The 23,480-nt window shown below is 41.8% G+C and overlaps 1 protein-coding gene and 4 long non-coding RNA genes across 5 annotated transcripts in view; 1 reads left to right on the top strand and 4 right to left on the bottom strand.

Annotated features, from left to right (window-relative positions):
* The window catches only part of LOC135335843 (uncharacterized), a gene marked incomplete in the record, with an annotated part of 743,773 nt that overhangs the window by 66,912 nt on the left and 653,381 nt on the right, over nucleotides 1-23,480 (bottom strand).
* LOC135336140 (uncharacterized) lies at nucleotides 11,059-12,669 on the bottom strand. Its single transcript, XR_010394754.1, has 3 exons — nucleotides 12,527-12,669; nucleotides 12,245-12,425; nucleotides 11,059-11,532 (listed from the first exon to the last, which is right to left on the bottom strand). It is a non-coding gene; the product is annotated as an uncharacterized LOC135336140 (long non-coding RNA).
* On the bottom strand, nucleotides 16,390-17,283 carry LOC135336297 (uncharacterized). The gene is made up of 2 exons (XR_010394831.1): nucleotides 16,780-17,283; nucleotides 16,390-16,731 (listed from the first exon to the last, which is right to left on the bottom strand). It is a non-coding gene; the product is annotated as an uncharacterized LOC135336297 (long non-coding RNA).
* Nucleotides 18,730-20,594, top strand: LOC135336298 (uncharacterized). The gene is made up of 3 exons (XR_010394832.1): nucleotides 18,730-18,860; nucleotides 18,932-20,350; nucleotides 20,439-20,594. It is a non-coding gene; the product is annotated as an uncharacterized LOC135336298 (long non-coding RNA).
* On the bottom strand, nucleotides 20,564-21,625 carry LOC135336299 (uncharacterized). Its single transcript, XR_010394833.1, has 3 exons — nucleotides 21,542-21,625; nucleotides 20,882-21,014; nucleotides 20,564-20,825 (listed from the first exon to the last, which is right to left on the bottom strand). It is a non-coding gene; the product is annotated as an uncharacterized LOC135336299 (long non-coding RNA).

Below are 23,480 nucleotides of genomic sequence, written 5' to 3'. Positions count from 1 at the left end.
ATACATACACCATTAGTGTTAAGTCGCTTAGGAATTCGCTCTTTTTTAGCGAATACCTGAGCGAGGTGGAGCCAATAAGAGCACGCCCAGATACACGCCCAGATACAATCAATACCAGGCCGAGGAGGCGACCTAGCGTTCAATTAGAGACGGATCGGCCTGGGATCGAGGCTAGTAATACGGTAGCTCAGCTAGGCTAATTATATAATCATAACATTGAAGGTATATATAATTAAGTGGTTATAGTTCTTCGGTTTGAGTATGTTAATTAGTGAGTAGGCTCTTCAACGTCTCTCTATAATAACGACTGTAGGTCAGAGCTAAGACAGCTGCTGCCGATGGACAATGGAGCACACTGGTTACACTTGGTACGTTTTACAAGTGTATATTGTAACAGTAGTATAATAGTTATTGACTACTTGACTATAGTAATTGCATGGGGAGAGCGAAGCGATCGAGTCCCTTAGTTAGTCTTCAACGTTGGTCCGTGGTATGTATGTCATGGACCGGCAGACCGGCATGAACCGGCATACGATATTTGCTTTTAGGACTCGTGATCCTTTACCAATTTCTACGTGATTCAATAGAAAAATAGAAAATGTATCTTAGTACGAGAATAAAGAGTGACAATGAAACAAAACAAGAAAGATTAGGGAGCGGGAGCGACAGGCAAGATCCTCAAAAATAGCTGAAAAGAAAAACATCAATAGCCCCATTCAGTGCGTATCCAGATGGGCTCAGGGTACTCAAGCACACTCCTAAGCTACTGTTTATCTGGGAGCTATTCATGCTAGCTATTCAGATTGATTGCTAAAGCTTGGTTTTCTGCTGGAAGCCACAGATCCAGCCTATCAATATCAGCAGCTAGCTGCCATTTGCACTGCTGCACAAGTCGAGTCTATCATGCAATGTCAACAACACTACTTATATACTCCTCTACCTCTGAGCCACAGCCTTGACTAGAACCACATGCAGAGCAAGAATTATTTGACTGCATTGTTTGACCTCATGAACATGACTGTAATATGTAGCTAGCTTCTATAGACTTAGACGCTAGGTACGTCTAGCTAGCTCAAAACAAAGTCTATACACAAATTTTTCATTGCGTCTATACAGTCTATTATTTTTTTTGTAGTAAACCTTGAATAGTGCCTGTATGTATAAGGAAAAATATTAGCCATTATTCTCTGGAAATCACCTATAAGATATGATTATATATGCAGAGTGAATCAGATAGATATTGTTCATAGGAGGTATCTATGTATATAGGGAGTAAAATATGCGTCTGTATAACCTCTGCAGTTGTAGTTAGCTTGAGGCAAAGCCGAGTGAATCTAACTGTTACCAAGGTGGTTACTATAAGACGCGAGGGGGTGTGGTCTATCTAACTTAGACTTCATTGCGCATTCACAGGGCATGGTACCAAAGTTACTCAAGTTATTATACAGGACAGCGATGGTCAGTATCTTTGCATACTGTGCTTCATAATTATAGGTGTTTCAAAAATTATACCCCAATTAAAGTATATGCATGTACATGCATGAATTATTTACTTTGACCCCCAAAACATGGTTAGCTTGTGTGCATGGTAGTAGCCTGCCATGGTTGGGCCTGTTTGTGTGTTTGACTCTATTATCTATTAACGATAGACACATAGCAGGCATAAGTTGTTAATCTTAATAATTATAGAAAGGCTATAATCCAATTTTTGAATGCCCAATAGCGTATAGTTTTGCGCTCGAATTAGATTCTACATAGATCCCATCTTGTCGGTTTGTTCAATTTGCTACTGAAATTGCCATCATATACACACAGATGGTTCTTGCGATGTACTATCTGATATCGATAATGGAGTGATATCGTACAATATTGACAAACTGGATAACTTCCCTGATGGCACTGTGGCCACCTACACCTGCAACAGTGGCTACATACTGATGAACGGATACTCAATGAGAACCTGTGATGTACAAGTAGGCTCTGGCCTCGGAAGCTTTGGTGGAATTGAACCCGAGTGCATCCGTACATTACTTACACAAATTAATACTATTAATAATTGTAATTATATACAGCTGTTTGCAATGAGCTTGATATGATAGCCAATGGAGTGATTGTCTACACTGGTGACATGACTGCTCCTTATGATGTTAGAACTGTGGCCACCTACAGCTGTAACCCAGGTTATGAGCTAGTGATAAATCCCGGCTCTGAGATGAGGTCTTGTGATGATGCTGGTGACGGTAGCGGTGCTACATTCAGTGGACAAGCTCCAACTTGCGAACGTAAGATTTATATGATACAAACCCCATTATCGTGCCTTTACTTTCTCTCTGCAGCTGTTTGCGATGAGCTTGTAATGATAGCCAATGGAGTGATTGTCTACACTGATGACATCACTGCTCCTTACGACATTAACACTTTGGCCTCCTACAGATGTGACCCAGGTTACGTGCTCAGGGGAGGAAATGTGGTGCGGACGTGTGTAGATGCTGGTGATGGTAGCGGTGGTAGATTTGATGGAGAGGCTCCAACTTGCGAACGTAAGCTATTACATGATCAGCAGGTATCAATCAATTGTATTGAAACCCCAAACCCATTTCTTAGAAAGTACAAATAGGGCAAATTACCGTGGACTCTTAGTTAATAGAACTAGTGTTTGTACCCAATAAGCACCTTATAATTATAATACCATCGACTCTGAACTATAGTGTTTGTACCCTATAAGCACCTTATAATTTGTTCATGCAGCTTCATTCTCCCTGCAGCACAATGCCCCCCTCTGCCAGAGATAGCCAATGGAATGATCACTTATCTTCCTGATAACACTCCTGATTACGACGTCGGAACTACGGCCATTTACGTTTGTGAAGATGGATTTACTCTCAGTGGAGATGTAACTAGAGATTGTCAATCTGACAGAACATTTTCTGGCATGGAACCTGTATGCTCTATGATTCGTGAGTGGACTTTTAATATTACTATTCTATTGTAGTATATAATTATTTATTCATGGTATAATTATAATACTTATTCCTTTCCAGCTGTGTGCGCTGACTTGCCTGCTATCGTCAATGGAGTAATTTCTTACAGTTCTGCTGACATGCCACGGCCGATAGGGACAGTCGCCTCATACACTTGTAATGATGGCTTTAACCTCAATGGCCCAGTGAGCAGAACTTGTGTGGAGAACGCTGGCTCTGGAATGTTCGATATGACAGCTCCAACTTGCATTCGTAAGTTTATCAGCAATACATCAAAGTAGTGCATAACATTAAATGACTGCTTCCCTCCAGCAATCGAGTGTGAAGAACTAAAGTCTCTTGCAAATGGAGAGATCACTTACGAGTCCGATACTGTGGCCCCCTATTCACTGGACACAAATGCAAACCACGTATGTAACCGTGGCTACAGACTGGTGGGTACGCAAGTGCGGGTGTGTGAGGACATCGGTGCAACTGACGGGCAGTTTAATCAAGAAGCTCCAATCTGTGAAGGTAAGACTATACTAAGATTGACTGCTGATAACTGTTAGTTACGTAATGCTCCCTTTCACAGAAATCACCTGTGATGATCTACCAGCTTTGGCCAATGTAGTCATTAGCTACAGTAGTGCCACCTCCCCAAGACCGATAGACACTGTAGCCACTTATCAATGTGTGGATGGGTATACTTTGGAGGGCTCCATCACAAGGACTTGTGGGGAAGATGGGATGTTTGATGGAGAGGAACCTCGCTGTGTCTTGATACGTAAGTGGACTCTTTTGAACTTAAACTTCTGCAAATCGAAATCAATTCACACACTTTCTAAATAAATAATCACTTTCTTGTCTTCTCTCACACAGCTCTTTGCGTTGAGCTGGAAGTCATTGAAAATGGACGCGTTGAATACAATGATGATCCCTTCTCAGTGGGCACTGTGGCCACTTACTTCTGCAACACTGGCTACGCTCTTGTTAACGGACCTGATAACAAAATCTGTGTACAATCAGAAGGAGGGGATGTAGTATTTGACCCGCCTCAAACACCAGTCTGCGACCGTGAGTAAACTGATCATTTAAGTAGACGAGATATTAGTATTAGCTATCAGTAACTATCAATAATTTTTTCTTCAGCTGAATGTGATCAGATCTTTGTTCCACCGAATGCGATGGTGACCTACAACACCGCACCTGTCCCACCATTTCCTGCTGGAGCTTTAGCTATGTTTGAATGTGTTGATGGATTCAGTCCAGGAACTACTAGCCCTGGACAAACCACTACCTTCCCACGACCCGGTGAGCTGATCTTGCTTGAGTGTGGCGAGATAGTAGAAGGAGAGGGAGGAGTCTTTGTGAGGAACGGAACATCTTTCCAAATTGAACTCAACTGCACACGTAAGTATATATGTAAAGCCTTCTTGTGTGCATACGTACGTAGGAATGTTTTCATTGCTATGAACCCATATTGACATTACATACATGTAAGACGTATAGTAACCCAGACACAACACATGCACATCACAGGTAATTGTGTAGAGCTCCCAGCTATAACCAATGGGATGATCTCGTACTTTCCTGACAGGACGGCTAACTACTCTGCCGGAACAGTGGCCACTTATAGGTGTGACGATGGATTTGAACTGGTACCAGGAGTGGGCAACTCAATGAGGACTTGCCTACCACTGGAACAGATGCCGGCTGATGATCCTAGGTCAGAGTTTGATGGAGAGGAACCAAGATGTGTTCGTAAGTGCAGCGATGAAATCAGCAATCAATTTTGTTATTATATAATAATTGGCATTCATGAGAATGTTTTTTTCTCCATAGCCGTATGCATGGAGCTTGTGACGTTACCAAATGGAATGATCTCATACTCTCCTGACATGACTGCTCCATACTCTGTGGACACTGTGGCCACTTACACTTGTAACAATGGTTTCCGATTCCTGGCTGGAGTGGGTGATCAGATGAGAACTTGCACAGAAATCACAGAGAGTGACAGTACAGTGGTTTCAGGGGCAGAATTCAGTGGCATGGCTCCAAGCTGTGAACATATTCGTGAGTTCAATTGCACACATCAGCATGCATACTCAGTACAGTAGAACCTCGATTATCCGGACACCTTGGTTCCAGAAGCAGGCCGGATAAGTGAATATGCCGGATAATCGAATAGATAAACCACGCCTTGATCCACCCACTTTATTGATGAACAGCAGTGCCACATGTTGTCTGCGCATGCGCAAAAGAAAAGCAGGCATGTCTCCATGGTAACAGCTGCAACGCGCATGCGCATTTGAGGGACACGCCCATTTTCTGAATTATGTAATCTGATTAAAAAGAAAACTGCCAAGCCGGATAATCGAGGTTCCGGATAATCGAGGGCCGGATAATCGAGGTTCTACTGTATCACAAAACTCAGGTAGCTAGCTTTATACATAGCTATCGTTTGCTTGCTATAATGCCCAAGTGAACATCCTTAATAATTATATCATTATTTCCTACAGCCACTGACATGACAATCTGCACCATAGCTGACCCGATGATGGTATCTCCGTTCACACGTTCCACCAGCTACACATTCATGGGCACGTGTGAACACGCCCTCCTCCAGTCATGTGACAACAGCGTGGACTTCATGGTCCGCACTGACTTCCTCACAGACAGTATGGATAACGGAGCTGTCGGAGTTTTCTTTGTGAGTGAATTTGAGGGACTTACCTCTTAATTAGAACATACAGTGTAATTGGTTATGCTCCGCATATTTATTTCCTCTTGGTAAACTTGACTGTCTTAATAATTACAGAATAGAGCTTCGTGGATCAGTCGAGAGGACGGTAGTTACGAGAGCTCTGAAGCAGCATCGTCGGTATCCGGGGTACCTGGTCGTGAAACAACAGTGTATGCAGACTCCAATGTTGAGGTGGAGAGAGGTGACAATTACACTGAGATTAGAGTGGGCGGAGGAATCGGAGTCAACGTGCGACACAATTATGGTGAGTTGTTATGCGTAGCGTAAGGTCATTGTATGATACTATATCTCAGGTGACCCCTCTTCAATAATTGTGACCGTGGCTACTGGTAGCTCACTGGGAGAGACGTGTGGATTGTGCGGAACTCAGACTGGAGACCTGAGGCGTAGCGACGGAACCATCGCTGACATCACTGACAGGGCACAAGTGGAGGCCTTCACAATGGACTACCTCACTCCTGCCGATCAACAAGCCCTCCGTCCAATCAGAAGAGAGTGCAGTAAGTATAATTATATATTGCAGTGTATTATAATAATTATAGTATGCGTATCTACATTATAAGCACAGTCCAGCATCAACATTGTGTGTGAATATGCATATCAGTATAATTATATTCATTCGTTTTTCTCCATAGCTGTATGCATGGAGCTTGAGGCGATACCCAATGGAATGATCTCGTACTCTCCTGACATGACTGCTCTGTACTCTGTGGACACTGTGGCCACTTACACTTGTAACGATGGTTTTCGATTCATGGCTGGAGTGGGTGACCAGATGAGAACTTGCACAGAAACCACAGAGAGTGACAGCACCGTGGTTTCAGGGGCAGAATTCAGTGGCATGGCTCCAAGCTGTGAACGTATTTGTGAGTTTAACTGCACATACAGATCAGCATACTCAGTATCACAGCAATGATATCAGCACTCAATTAATAATGAGCATGCTTTGCAATTGTTTGTGAGAAACGGATATTCCCAGTAAGTCAAACTTGACTGCACACACGTAAACATGTTTTATGTTATACTGTACAGCCGTGGGCATTTCTATTGATTATGTACGTAAATGCATGTACGTACATAATCAATCTATATTTCTCTCTGTAGTTGTTTGTGCTGAACTTGAGATGATAGCCAATGGAATGATTGTCTACAATGATGACATGACTGCTCCTTACGACGTTGGAACTGAGGCCACCTACAGCTGTAATCCAGGTTATGAGCTAGTGCTAAATCCAGGCTCTGAGATGAGGTCTTGTGAGGATGCTGGTGACGGTAGCGGCGGTAGATTCAGTGGACAAGCTCCAACTTGCGAACGTAAGATCTTATTCTGATTGACACACAATTATCGTGCCTTTACTTTCTCTCTGTAGCTGTTTGCGAGGAGCTTGAGTTCATAGCCAATGGAGTGATTGTCTACAATGCTGACATGACTGCTCCTTACGACGTTGGAACTGAGGCCACCTACAGCTGTAACCCAGGTTATGAGCTAGTGCTAAATCCAGGCTCTGAGATGAGGTCTTGTGAGGATGCTGGTGACGGTATAGCGGCGGTAGATTCAGTGGACAAGCTCCAACTTGCGAACGTAAGATCTTATTCTGATTGACACACAATTATCGTGCCTTTACTTTCTCTCTGTAGCTGTTTGCGATACGCTTGAGTTCATAGCCAATGGAGTGATTGTCTACAATGCTGACATGACTGCTCCTTACGACGTTGGAACTGTGGCCACCTACAGCTGTAACCCAGGTTATGAGCTCATAATAAATCCAGGCTCTGAGATGAGGTCTTGTGAGGATGCTGGTGACGGTAGCGGCGGTAGATTCAGTGTACAAGCTCCAACTTGCGAACGTAAGATCTTATTCTGATTGACACACAATTATCGTGCCTTTACTTTCTCTCTGTAGCTGTTTGCGATACGCTTGAGTTCATAGCCAATGGAGTGATTGTCTACAATGCTGACATGACTGCTCCTTACGACGTTGGAACTGAGGCCACCTACAGCTGTAACCCAGGTTATGAGCTCATAATAAATCCAGGCTCTGAGATGAGGTCTTGTGAGGATGCTGGTGATGGTAGTGGTGGTAGATTCAGTGGACAAGCTCCAACTTGCGAACGTAAGATCTTATTCTGATTGACACACAATTATCGTGCCTTTACTTTCTCTCTGTAGCTGTTTGCGATATGCTTACAACGATAACCAATGGAGTGATTGTCTACAATGTTGACATGACTGCTCCTTACGACGTTGACACTTTGGCCTCCTACAGATGTGACCCAGGTTACGTGCTTACTGGAGGAAATGTGGTGCGGACGTGTGTAGATGCTGGTGATGGTAGCGGTGGCAGATTTGATGGAGAGACTCCAACTTGCGAACGTAAGCTATTACATGATCAGCTGATATCAATCAATTGTATTGAACAGCTGTAAACCAGTTTTCTGAAATCTTATATAGTCAAATCAAATATCATTGTTTGGCCCAATTCCTGCAAAATACCGTGGACTCATAGTTAGTGTTTGCAATTGGTTAATAGCTTTATTCTCCCACAGCACAATGCCCCCCTCTGCCAGAGATAATACATTCTAATTACGTACTAAGCACCACAATAAAATAATTACGAAATAATTACGAAATGGAAATGGTAAATAGTAACTGACATGCAGTGGTGTTGTAATTAGAAGAAAGACGGTATGTCATCCTGTCCACAGTGCCCGGCTCATCTAAAACTCTGTTTTATCTTAAACGTTTCAGCATGCCTCTAGTCTTAGTTTAGTGTTATTGCCAGCTACTGTTAGTTGCTATACTTGGCAGCTCAGTCATATTATATACATACTATTGCATTTATTGTACATGCATGCATGTATATACGGTATAGACTCTCGTTAATCTGGCCACCCTTGGGACAGTGCAGCTTGGCCGGAATAACGAGGTGGTCGCATTTCAGAAAATAGCCGACACGCCCTAACTCAAATCTAATGACTAATTTTGCGGTGCTGTTCAGTTTGAGGATAATGTGTATTCCAAATCAAACCCAAAACGTCATGTCCGGCCTAGCTAGTATAGCTTGGTTTGTATAATTATAATTATACTTCTATACAGGTCCTGCACCAATGTGCCCCTTGTTAGTGTCAAGTTTCCTACAATTCGGTGTGACCATTACCTATTCCATGGGCATTAATATGCGTTTCGATTCAACCCCTGCCCAATATTCTCCTTGTGAAGGAGAAAGCATAGGGACTATCGGAAGAGATACTAGACTTTGTAAATTAATTGCTGGTGAGCTGGTATGGTCAGGAGAGGAGCCAGCGTGCAGGCGAACATTATACTTATATAAATGAATACTATCGTGCAATTATAAATATGCAGTTCTACTTTGCGACCCCGGCGAATTAAGTATCACAGATGGGGCTATAAGTTTCGAGGACACTGCTGTACTACAGCCTGCTGACCCCAACAATCCCAATGCCTTGAATGGTGGATTTATTGTTGGTACCCAAGCTTTCTATGTACCTGTAACCCAGGCTTTGCCTTAACTAATGACAATGACGAATTTTGTCGTAGAATAATTACTTCAGGCATTTTAACGGGTGCTGAATGGAGTGTTGGAACTCGATCATGTTTAAGTAAGTCAGTGCTTATTTAGTATTGTTGCTTATTGTTATACAGATAATTATCAAACCTATTTGTATATGTAAAATCTCTTTCTGTATTCAGAATTATGTCCAGATCTCAACGAAAATGGAGACTGAGAATGATCTTGCTTTACGGGATAGAGGGCTGAGAGGAGACATTAGATATACTGGCGTGAGAAGTTTAGGCTCGGTTGCAATATATCTGTGCAGGGGAAATTTGGTTCCAGTTGATGGTATTTTGAATAGGAGATGCATACAAAATCCAGCGGGAAGTGACTGTCCAATTTGGAGTGATCCAGAACCGCGTTGTGTGGGTAAGTGTGTTTTGTATATTGAGTGTAAAATTGATTTAAATTTGTGTAGTAACTTCTTAGGTACTTAACTTGCATGCTATAATAATGCTATGTTCAACAACACTTGCTTTAACACTCGGGCGATTGATTAGCACATAGACAAGACGGCTCGAGTAAAGCCATCAACTTATAGAACCACAGTTATTATATTAATAATATAAGACAATTACATCATATACACTACCACTCTGATTAGTATAGTTCACGATAATTATGGCATGTCTGTTTGTATATACTGCATGTCTAATTATAGTGCCCGTATACCATTACGGTACCTGTTCATAATCTGATTAAAATTAATGGATTCGTAAGTTATAAAATCAAATTTACAGCGATTGGGAAAAGAACGACAATAATTAGTGTTGATGTATATAGATGTAACACCATGCATGCACTACATAAAGTAATGGGTACAAATTTCCACTACGCATTTTATTAAGTATATTATATATAGCGCTATTCATCTACGGACTTCCAAGTTAGTGGTGACCTCTGACCTTCCTAACTAAGAAATGAATTGCCCTAATGGGCTTCTGTACTAATCGTTACATGTAAGACAGTGATTTGAATAATAGGTACATTTAGCTATAATTATCAGAGGCTGCGAAAACAAAAAATAGATCACGCATAATTATACTCAAATGCTGTGTGCGTATAATATAGTAGCCTGCATGTTTTGCATAATATTTTTGTTCATGCATTAATTTATTTTCAACCTCAAATTATCTCTACAGCTGAGTGTCCAACACACGTACCTTCCAGCACTGGCATCCACATAGGTGCCAACCTACAAAGAAAATTTCTGGGGGACAAAAAATTAGGAAACACTCAGGAGACTTGCAGTTGCTTTCTGCGCATGCTCAGTATAGTCATCGTGGAGAACCCCACCCACAAAAACTGCAAAACAGTGCAGCAGCCCCACCACTCTTTTCTAACCAATGCTCATTTCTTGCTGCAAATGAATCTTGGAGCTTTGAAAAGGCTGTAGGGACAAGCTACAGTTAGGTTTTCACGATTGTGCAAAGTAATGCTATCTCAGCAAAAATTTTCTGCTAATTCTGGGTGTGGCTGTCCATTCTGGGAGGTTATTTTCCATTAATTGCTAAAGCTTTAAGCTCAACATCATAGACACCAAACACACAACTAGCTGTCAACAGATTCAGCAACAGAAACCGTGCAAAAGTATTGTCTCATGAATTAGTCGCCCTCTATAACATAGACTCGTGATTAGGCCGCCCAACTTTTAGAGGGCGGCTAAAATAGAGACTAGCAGAGCTAGCAGAGAGTACAGTAGCCTTGAATCCACGCCGATTAAAATACGGCCTGGTGTTCATTGCAGGAGTGTTAGTGCACATGCGCGAAATTTATTGTTGATAATAAAACGGAAAATAAACAGAATGAGAATACGTTATACCACTTTGTAGGAAAAATACATTAAAACAACAGAGAGCTAGAGATGGCTACCCAGGCCTCTCACAAGTGTCACTGGCACCCCAATGAGTATACTCGGCTCCGAGAAAGATATCCAAAGACACTAGTGCATGAGGTAGGGGTTTCTCCACACACACACACACGTAGCAAGACCACCATTAGCTAAGCGTTAGACCGTTGGAGCCGCTGGAAGGCGACTCTGTTTCCCCGTCCAGGACAAGAGTAATAAAAACAAGAGTAAGATGAGTTTCAAAAATTACTGTTAATTAATTTTGTTAGTCACTGCTCCATGTGAACGAGATGTGCCGCTGAGGGATCGGAGCAACGTTATACTCAAGCAACTTCTGGTGAGACTGCCAGTACTCAGCAACCCAATGGTAGATCTCTGTACCTGCAGAGTGTTGTATAAAAAAACAATAATTAATTAATAAATATAGCTGGAATTGAGTGCACACTATAGACTACGAGTGCCAGCACTCCTACTGACAAACACTCTGTCAAGGTATAATTGTACGGTAATAATCATGAGTCAAACACATAATTATGTACATTTATCACATGGTAAGTAGAGTCATTATTCAATTATTATTAATTTAGGCTTGGGCCAGGCTAAACCACATCAATCAGCTATGAAGCGATATTAAAACATGTCAAAAAGATCAGTGAAAGCCATACCAAAGTGCTAGACAAATAGTGGTTGAGTGAGGGGGAATTTGTAAAATCATTATACAAAACTGCGTAGACAGTAGAGCACATGTAAAGGTACTATGTTTTAACGTACAATCGTCATGTATATATTGTATCTTGTGTACATTTTTTAAGGAGACCCTCCAAATATGCAACATACTACATCTTAGGACATTATCAAAGTAGCACTTTCTCAAGCTGAGTTGTTTTATATGTCGTGTCCTAAAATGATGTAGCCACTTATTGTAATACATGTAGTTCGTATTTTAAAGTGGCCTGGAATAGAGGCTAGTGGATTCCCTACAAGGACTTTTAAAAATAATGTTTCTGCCTCAAAAAGTAACCACCCCTGGGAATTCGTAATATTTAAAAGCGTTGCCTCAAATCGAATAAATACTGTAACCACTCTTGCTTACCACTTATACGCACAGTGTGCTTCGTCAACAGCGACTGCCACTACAGAGTCACAGAGGGGACGTTGGACCAGGAGCTGTTTCTACGCTTCTCTACCAAGGAGTGCCTCGGGAGCACTATAGAGGAGAGAGAACCGACCCTCGGACACGTCACTCACACTAGCAAGGAGGTCCTTCTCGACATCTATGAAATGAAGGATCAGTGTTGACTGTAATAATGCACTAAGTTCAGGCCATTAATATCATCAGTTCCTATTCTTTAATATAGATCTACATCTTTAATACCTTTGTTGCCAGACAATATAGCAGCAGAGACACGGCCCCTCTCTTCCGGAGGCCTGAGACACTAGTGGTGACACCACCAGCACAACACTTCTCTCAACTCTTGTAGAGCTAGAGCTTGTCCGCTTCAGTGAGCAGGTTGGAAGCACAAAGACTTGCCATAGCCCGTGGGGAACCAAAGAAAGACATCATGAGATTGTCATACAGGTAGATGAGAGCCTCCTTTTGCTTTGGCTTCAGTGTGAGATCCTTTAGACCAACGCAACGAAGAGCATAAGCCACAGCTTCACAAAACTCAGTCGACGCCATTGATAGTAACACGGAACAAATTCCAAGTATTACAGCTAGTTTACGGTAACATTTACTAAAAGTTTTACTGGCGTGCACGATTACCCAGATTCTGGGTAATTGTGCAGCGCATGTGCACTAACACCCCTGCAATGAACACCAGGCCGTATTTTAATCGGCGTGGATTCGAGGCTAAGAGTACAGTAGATGCTACTGCTGAGTCAGCAAAAACGAAACGTAATTTGGCCTGGAATGTCATTAAAAGATCATAATTAGTGAAAGTTCAGGTGATGTCCGACCTCCTCTGTCTTGAAACCATCCGTGTTACGGTTCAGAGTGCAATAGGCAGTGGGCGTTAACCTCCAGCAGCAACTTAACTAAAACCATGCTAAAACTCCTCTTCTCCAGCTTCTAAAGTTGGGCTGGGGCACAACCTAGCCTCGATTCAAGGCCAATTAAAATACGTATTTTAATCGGCCTGGAATCGAGGCTAGGCACAACCCAGCCTAGTGTTCATCATTTGGAACCACATTAGTTATTAGTTGTGAATTTGTCCAAGTTTGAGTTTCAAGACGACCCTACAACACTTTTGTGAGTTTTTATATGCTTTTTCTCCCTAGAACCAGAGTTTAAATAATCTTTAACCTAGAAGAAGTATATAGTGTTTCAAAGTATTCCATTAGTGATTGTAATGAGCCACAATGGTGTTGATTGAAAAACAAAAACAGGTGTTGCTGATTTCAAGTATCAACTACGCTAATTAATTTATGTGTTTATTTGTACCTCTATGTAGCCTCGAACCAAGCCCAACGTAAACTTCACCTCTGCATAGAGGTTAGCCTCGAACCAAGCCCAATTTTACGTTGGGCTTGGTTCGAGGCTAACCTCTATGCAGAGGTGAAGAGGTTATAATTTCACAATTTTTAGTTATAGGCCAAGCATAGGAATAGGTTCATCGTAATGTCTTATTTCTATGACCTGAATGCATTCTTGTGAGAAGTTATACCTTGCTCAATTTAGTAGGTAAACGTTGAACATGTCGACCGTTTGTGTATGCAGATATGCCTTGAAGACCCAAATTCCAACATCATCAGGCAAATACAAGAAAGAAATAACTTCAGAAAGATTATGGGATCCCTATATAAGTTAAAAAGTCACGAAAGAACAAGACAGTTTTTTTGTAGTTTTGTTGTTTTTGTAACTTTTCCATACAAGCTTCATTTATATTTCACAAAAATGTCATAAATATCACAATAATAATGGCCAATAAACAGTTGATATTTCCAAATGGCCAACAGGCATAATAATATATAATTCTGTCTTTATAGAGCCTATAGTGTCTTAGGTGAGATCCAGAGGAGAGTTTTGCTCAATCTGGCTGATGCTACAAGCTCTCCCCTACAGCATGTATGCAGGAATGATCACATTTGCTGCTCATCAGCCCTGTCTTCTGTCTTTTGCTACTCCTAGCCAGCCATCTTCGATATAGCCACGATTCAAGCCTGGTGGCCTGGTTTCGAGGCCTGATCATATACATGACGTCAACCGTAACACGGGTGGTTTTATCCGGGTGTCACAGGAAATAAAGTCCGGCCAGAATTCGGTCCGGGGGACTAATTGCGCGCGCAGAAACGTGCCGGACAGCGTTCGCGTCGCATTTCCTGTCTGGTGCCGCGTGTATTGTCTGGGGGGACAAACCGTAGATAGCATAATGCAAGTGAAGGGGCCAGATCGAGAAGCATATTAAAGGAGAAGTTCAGAATTTATGATGGCCTTCTTTACTACACGTACTCATGGTGGCAGAGAGAGAGAGGTAGTGGATCAGAGATGAGGGTAGAAAGAAGAGGATCATAACTGTTTGTCATTCAGACAAGCTAGCTGGGCATTTAAAACTAGGGAGAAGATAAGCTCAGGCATTATTTAATTAAGGTTGTACACTCAGTTGTATTAAAAAGCTCATAATGAAATGCATGCATATTATGCAGGCACTACTAGAATGAAATGATCAAAACAACTTTGTCAACACTTGTGATAGCTGCCAACGAGCCAATCTCACTCTTAACAAAAACTGTGTGCCTGTCAGCAGTGTCTGGCACAGGATTGGTAATGATTTGATTAGCCCACTAGATCTAAAAGAGACACCCCGTGGAAATAAGTACATCATTACATGTACCAATGGGCAGAAGCTCTTCCACTCAAGACCAAAGAAGCAGGGAGTGTAGATGATAGAATGTGCAAAATGCGAAGAGTGCATGATACCACAAGACCTGTATCATAGTTCCTAGAGTGATGCGTTGTTTTCCCACCTGACTAGACTGATGATAACAAGTCATTAAGTATTCATGTATCTGTAATCTTCATGATTAATTTTGTAGCTAGGTCTAGATTTTTTATTATATTATTTTATTCAGACTGAGAACTTCTATTGCTGTTTACACTTTAATATCTTACTCTGACTCTGTCTTTTCACTTCCTTGCTGTAAAATGAAGTTAGCCAATGGGTGGTTTGGCAGTGAATTACTGCTATTGATAGACGGACAGTTTCTGCTAAAAAGTAATCAGTTCGGACCATTTCCGCTAGTGTTTAGTGTCTGGCCGGACACATTTTTGGCCCGGACTGTATCTGCTGTGACACCGGTTCTATTGCGTTTCCAATCCCTATCCCTCCTTAATCAGTTACCTAAGAGCATACACGGAGCTAAATTACGGTATTAAACTTATACGGTGAAATATGACAGGAAACAAAGTGTGAAGAATCTCTGCTTTGGTTTCCGGTTCCTGCCACGACCAGGCCGTATTTTTCAACTTCGTTCTATTAAAAAAATCGGCCTGGGACCAAGGCTAGGTGTAAGCGTGCTGGTTATGACTACTACAATAGGTATAGACCTTGAAATATAAGTGAGTTGCATGGACTAAGCACAGTTATACTTGTAGTTTATTATGCACTGAGTGTAGAAATAGATATTGTTGTGATGGCCTCGATTAAACCGCAGCGTAGCGCGGATGTTACTCGAGATACCAACCGTTTCCTATCCCTCTAACTCTTCGATCTATGATTGAAGTCATTGTAGTTTCAATCCGGACCTGAGCTTTTGGACGTTATATAGCGTGTGGTTGCTCTTTGGAGGTGGTCGTTAATGGAGGTTCCACTGTAGAATTTCCTTTCTAGTTTTCGGATGATGCGCTATAATACAAAATACTGCTGATTCCACAAATTGAGCAACTGATACTCCATCAGCTATTACTCCACTCAGCACTGCCACTTGTAATTAATATTAGAAATGTCAACAATGTCTTCAGTCACATCATGCATAGATTGTCTGAGTAAACCCAATCACAAGCACTGGGGGGGGGGGGATATTAGTAAGTAATACGGTGAACTTGAAGCAAGAGTTTTTTGCAGCGTTGAACTCTAGCTAGTATTAGTATAACACTAGCAAAAATAGTTCACCGCTGAAATTCTTCACACTGGCCCCAGGCCGATTTTTCGCTTTTATAACGGTTAGGCGAACAACTAGGACTGGTACTAGTTGTCTGCGCATGCGTCAAATTTTCATTGTGTTTTTGTGGTCAGCAAATAAAATAATATTATATTTAATTAACCAATCATTGTATATATATATACATAGAAAATTCACAGAGTGGGTATACAAAAGATGCACATAGGGAGCTGCTTCACAAGGAGAGTTGCCGGTTGTGCTGCAGCATAATTATAGTGACCCATGCAGGGCAACTTCAGGATGATTGAATGCCTTAAATTACTTTTCAAGAAGGTTTAGCAGGCTGCTGGGACCTCTCTGATTCCAGGTCCCTATTCGTATAAACTCAGGTAAATCTTGTTTGAGAAACATAGATTCTCTTGATGCCTCTGAGCTATCAGAAACAACACTCGGACAAGCAGATATAGATACACTCCAGTCCTGTGAGTAAGACAAGATAAAAAAAAACCGAAGACTTTAAACCCTTACCTCTCACTGTCCAGTCTCGTCCGTTAGTATAGCCAAGAGGATCTAGGAGTACTGTTGGGATAGCTGGATATTAGCCATTGCTCCTGTGCAGAGAAGTAGACATTCTATAACGTGTACATATTAAATTTATCGTATTAAACAGGTTATAGTGTCATTGGCGATCCCTCTGTTCGAGCTGATGATGGCAGCACCAAGTCCTCTAGCTCACATTCTTCACTTGATCCACCATATAAAGTATCATGTCAATGGTGGATCTAGATCTTGCCAAACAAAAATGACTTGATAGAACCACACAAAAATATCTGACCTTGATAAGCTTGACAAAGCTTTATAGCCTCTTCACTTGTTCTTCTGTCTTCAGAATAAGCTCCAGGGAAGATAAAAGCTTCAGCCATTCCAATAATGATAAACGGGATACTGGATAGTACACGGTTCGTACACAAATATAAATGTCACAAAAGTGAACGCGAATATACTAATAGCTAGCCTCGATTCCAGGCCGATTAATAGCCAGAAGTGGCTAATTGGTTGACGCATGTGCAGACAACTAGTACCAGGCTAGCCTCGATTCAAGGCCGCTTTAGAAGCTGTAAAGCGGACTTGAGTCGAGGCTAGTACCGGCCTACCAGGCCGATCCGTCTCCAATTGAACGCCAGGTCACCTCCTCGCGTTCAATTGGAGATGGATCGGCCTGGGATCAAGGCTACTACTAGATCCCAGGCCGCTAATTAGGCCTTGTGAAGGAGGCTAGGCTACTACCAGGAGGCCTAACCCAGAGGAGGTTGGACACGCATCATCATGACGCCTTTAGTCATGTGATAATTATAAACCTTTGTAGAATTCCTTTGAGGTCAAAGGTGAGAATGTAAAATCTTATCAGTGCAAGTAAGAGCTAGAGAATGCTAAAGAGAAACAGATTAATGGTGCTCTGACCCCTCTGCTCATATAGATCATAATCCTGTTAAACAAAGATTGGAAAAGTGTCAAAAAAATCTAAATACTAGTCTAGATCCATCTTGGAATCTTTTCAGCAGTGTAGGGAAGGTGAGAGGGCGGTGGGAATGCTCCTAGACCACTTCTGGCTACTTGCAGTGTCTCTGTACAGCCTACAAAACAGTGGAGCATCGAGGTGCCTAATGGTGCCTAATCGGCCATTTTAATTAGATTCTTATGAGCGCACGTGATAAAACCTGACGGTAGATGACGCGCGTCCAACCTCCTCTGGGCCTAACCGTTATAAAAGCGAAAACTCGGCCTGGTCTCGAGGCTAAGGTTATGCAGATCCGCCCACTTCCTAAAACTCATTAATTAGGGGGCGTGGTTACATACGTCCGCCATTTTGAGTGACAAAAAGCAGAGTTAGCAATCAGAGCACAATGTTATTGCAAAAGTTTGCAGCTCTACTATGGCTGAGTGTGATGCAGGGAGAGTCTCCAACTACTTTCAAGAACTAGAATAGGGTGCTATCATGTGAGCATAAACAACAAGACAATGGATAAACCATGCAAACCAATTGACTGAATTGTAGATTTATAGAGCTGCACACACATGAAAATGTTTGTCTATTGCACTGATTTCTGTTTCCATATCATGTTTATGTTCAGTATCTCTGGAGAGAGAGGGTCTTGACTCTTTCTGCCTGTAATAGAGTGAATAACAAAACGGTAGTTTTGCAACTTTTGTGCTCCCCATTCTTTCTCTTGACTGCAGCTACCCATCAACTATGGCGTTCTAGATATAAAAGAAAGCAATACAATGATAGTCTTGATCCTTTAGAGTGTCTGATTGCATTTACCAACAGTGCAGCAGCTCTAACCCTTTCCTTGCCATTCGTGAAATCTGGAACAGGAGCGTCTTTAGGTCGATCAATTAGTGTGGATCCGGCCTCACCACGCCTCCATGTCATTCTATTAGTCTAGATCCGGCTAGCAATTCTAGCTGGGACTCCCAGTTCTAGCTCCTTTTGTTTAGCGTGTCAGAGACTGGGAGAAGATGATTGGCACTCCCTGGCTCCTTTGGATGTACAGCTGTCCAGATCCCTAGAACATACCCTCCATTCTGACGAGTTATCAGTGCATAGGGTGCTTAACCCCAGGCCGATCCGTCTCCAATTGAACGCTAGGTCGCCTAATCGGCCTGGGACCGAGGCTAGGTGCTTACTAGATTCTTGCCAGCCAGTACAGTTCAAGCTACACACAGCACCGCTCAACTATTCTCTACCCCATTATCTAGCTAAATCTGGTCCAACTAGACAGCAGACACAGCTAGTTAATTCAGTAAAGCCAGGGGTAGCTGTACTTCTACGGTTGTTCAGTACCCACGGTAACAATTCCTCTGGGCCGGGCTAACTAGTTGAGCCACGCCTCCCAATTCTCAAGGCTAGGTACATGTCTCTGTCTAGCTGCTTCTTCAGCTTCTTGCTCAGTTTTGTGGCTTAGAGAAAGGCCAGCTACTCAGGGGGAAGAGTCCAGATGAAAGTCTGGCAGCCAGGTGACGTCCAAACGGTCAGTTATTCTTTCCACCAACTTTTTAATCTAGTCTAGTCCTGCTTGCACTGCTACTACTACTGCTACTCTTCCTACTACTACTGCTGCTAAGTCAAAGGTTTCTTTTTTTTTTTTTATAACTACATATGCACAAAGAGACATCAAAGCTTACATCAAAGGACACAGATTTTTAGCCTACTTGACTGATAAGGCCGTTACCTAGACTACAGTTTGTTTGTCAGGGAGGAGCTCACATACAACTTCATCTAATTCATCATAACGATTCGTTACCGTTGTTGTAATTTCTACAACAGATTGCCAAGGAAAGAGATATCAAGGTACTTTTTGCCACTCAAAATGCCGGATATATGTAACCACGCCCCTTTTCCAAGAGTTGTTATGTGGTCACACCCCTTTTTGGCCGGACGTGGGCGGATCTGCATAACCTCTATTGTTGCCTCGAACCCAGGCCGCAGGGAAAAGCGGCCTGGGTGTACACTGTACTGCGCATGTGAACTATTACCCAAAATAATTATGGGTATATAGTGGAGATATCTTATTATATTTTACAATGATGTCATTGCACAAATCACAGCAGTTTTAATAAAATAACACAGCTACTTACAACATTTATGGCCTAGACTAGTGACTAGTATTGTTGTGATGGCTTCTACTTCTGTTCTGCTCTTGCTCAAGCTATCTTCAGTGTTGAAAAGTCAGGTTTTGTCTTCTTTTGTAGTGGTGGGCGTTTTTATGTCAGTACCGACCGGCTCTGGCAAGTCTACTTGCTTCCAGACGCTGCCATCTCAGTAAGATCAGTGTTCCTTGTATGAGCCTAGAGTTGTGATGGCGATTTCTCTCTTAGTTTAATCATAGATAGTGTAGTAAGAGGGATTGGAAACGGACCGCGATTGTTGGCCAGTCCAGGCTGCGCAGGAAGTTAATTCACTGCACTGGAAGCTAATAATAGTTTCTTCACATCACCTTGGGATATATATGGGATGGCAGCACAGATTACAGAGCAGACAGACAGCATATGAGACTTGAGAAGAGCTAGAGCTAAAGAGCAGTGATGAGCATTGAAGGTATAAGTCCAAAATATACCAGTCTACATTTGTATAGCTTGCTTGTCCATTTTAATATTGTCCCTTTTAATTAAATTAATTAATACAGGGAAACACTCTACTGAGATCGAGAGAATCCACTAAGCCTCTGTTTGTGAAGACGAAGGATTCAAAATATTTAGTAGTGCATGCCAGCATCATGTAACTGCACTGACTTTAGCAACAAAGTTGTAGCTATGAATGAGGGAAATACAATTTAATAGCTTGATCACTTTAGCGTATTGTGTATTCACACTCTTATACTCTTAGTATTATAGTTGATTCGATTCATAGTTATAATTATGGTTGTTTGATCACACGTAAAAAAATAATTATGTGCATCAAATAGAAATGTAGTTAAACACTTCGAGAGGGTTCTAGCCGATTCACTCACTCAGAAAGGCACTTGCGTCAGGAAGGATGAACAGGTCCCCTACCATGTCAATGAATGATTTAACTGCAAAGCGACGAGGGGAGTTTTAGGTTTACAATACACATTGTATATATACGTACCTGACTGAACTTCAGTCCTTGTGGCATCACTACAGCATCTTAAGTTCCTTACGGCTAGAAACAGATTTTTTCCCAGAGTATCCCAGTCGTCCAGGTATTCATTCTCCAACCAACCCTGTAGTATATATATCACCTATGGGTAAGTAAACAAGACGGTAGTAACATAATAACATATGACCAGTATATACATGTACTTACGTCAATTTGTAAATATACATGTAGACTAAACATCACAGCTACTGCCAAAATAAGGCTTTGTTTAGTCAAATGAAGGTGTCTATTGCACAATATACAGCACTCACTATAATATAAAAGCATTTAGAAATACTCACGACAAATTATATGCCAAAGAGAGGTACGGAAAAGTGGACATAAATTTAGGTCAATTTGTCATTTTATCACCATGTTGTGAACTTTTCTTAGTACTTAGCAGGGCCAACTCAACACCATTTCATTCCTTACCTAATTCTCTATCAACAACATCATCAATCTTTAATATTGCTTGTATAACAAAAAAGATATAGGTACAGAAAGTCATTCCAGTTTGAAAATGCCGCCAATTTCTGATATAGGACTGGTAAATAAGGTCCCAATAAATAATAAGTATCTACATGGTAAGAGAGGCTCTAATAAATACTGCTACTAGTTTTAGTGCTTTACCTTTGTCCTAGAACAGGAGAAAACCTTGTCTTTGTATCTCTGGACGGGCGTGATTTAGCGCTTATAGCTGCGTTACGCGCAGCCTGGATTATCCGGAAGGCCCCAAGTTCATTACTGATAAGCCCACGTGATCCCGTTTCCAATCCTCATACTACAGCGGTTTTCAGAGTTCTTGCATTTGCAATGTCTAGAGCGGAAGTACCTGTCACGTGAACCGTTACGTAACAAGATTGAAGTTCTAGCCTCATTCTAAACCGATTTTTTTCCAATACATGATTTGGGAGAAAATCAACCTTAGAAATAGTCTTTGGCATCACCGCTGAAGCTATCCTTGAGATTGTAAGCACTTCCAATAGTTTTGTGAGCTACTATTAGTAACACAGGACTGGATGTCTGGAGCTAAGAGAGAGTCTACTGTCTATATGACTCATCAGCTTGCAGCAACACAAAATGAGTAGGCAGGCCGGGGCAGTCACTTCAACCAGTTCCTTATATAATACTGAGAAGCTACACGCTTATTTCAGACTTCTCTGAATAACTAGTAACGAATAACTTTGTCTGTAAAATTTATATTGAAAACTCATGTAAAAAAACTTGCCTGACTCAGCAATATTTGTGCTCCCGTGATGTTGTCCAACCTTAAATGTTTGGGAATATCACGTGACCAGTGACTTCCGCTCTAGACATTGGAGATGCAAGAACTCTGAAAACCGCTGTACAGGGATTTGAGGAGTTCTTGCAACTGTAATGTCGAGAGCGGAAGTACATGTCACGTGAACAGTTACGTAATTATGGCTCATTTCAAACCAATTTTTCTCCAATAAAGCCTTTAGGCCTGTTTATTTTAGGGGAAAATCCACCTATACAGGAGGCTTTGCTCTGCATATAATTATCTGCAAGCCTTTGCACCACAGCTAAAGCTATCCTTGAGCCCAATCGTGAGCTACTACTATTAGTCTGTCACACAAACTGTGTATCCAGCTGGAGCTAGCCTAAGAGAGATTTTACTGAGACCAGTGATACACTTTCAACAGCTTACGGGCAGGCGCAGGCTGGGGCAAGTAGTAGCTCACAAAACTAATAGAATCTCAAGGATAGCTCAGCTGACAACCTGCTGTGGTGCAAAGCCTTTCCAAAGGCTCTTAGCTTTCTGATGTAAGTCGATGTTTTCCCAGTTTAACAAAAATGAATAGGCTCTATTGGAGAAAAATTGGTTTGGAATGAATCTCTTTACCAAGGTTCACGTGACAGGTACTTCCGCTCTCGACATTACAGTTGCAAGAACACCTCAAATCCCTGTACAGACCTTTGCAGAGTTCTTGCAACTCGATGTCTAAAGCGGAAGTTACCGGCACGTGATATTCTTGTACATTAAAGCCACACAACATCACGTGAGCCCAACATTGCTGAGTAAGGCAAGTTTTTTACATTGAGTTCTCAAGATGTATCACTAAATTACTTGTTACTAGTTATTCAGAGAAGTATGAAATAGGAGTGTAGCTTCCCAGTATTATATAAAGTGGCTTGCCCCAGCCTGCCCGCTCATTTTGTGTTGCTGCAAGCTGTTGAGAGTCTAGTCATAGACAGTTAAATCTCTCTTAGGCTTGGAGCTAAGCCTTAGCTCCAGCTGTTCTGCGACACAGGCTGTGTGACTAATAGTAACTCACAAAACGATTGAAATACTCATGATAGCTTCAGCTAGCTAGCTGTGCAAAGGCATTCAAAGCCTTCTCCTATATAGGTTGAATTTTTCCCAGTTTAACAAAGTTAAATAGGCTCTATTGGAGAAAAATTGGTTAGGAATGAGCCAGAATTCAATCTTGTTACGTAATGGTTCACGTGACAGGCACTTCCGCTCTAGACATCGGGTCTGTACGTGACTAGAGTACTACGTGACTAGAGTACAAAAGGTTAATTGATAAATTACAAAGAGTTTTAC

The sequence above is a fragment of the Halichondria panicea genome, chromosome 5 (assembly GCF_963675165.1).
Source record: "Halichondria panicea chromosome 5, odHalPani1.1, whole genome shotgun sequence".
NCBI lineage: Eukaryota > Metazoa > Porifera > Demospongiae > Suberitida > Halichondriidae > Halichondria > Halichondria panicea.
The sequence above is the reverse complement of the archived record's forward strand: the minus strand, read 5'-3'. Positions and strand labels throughout refer to the sequence as shown.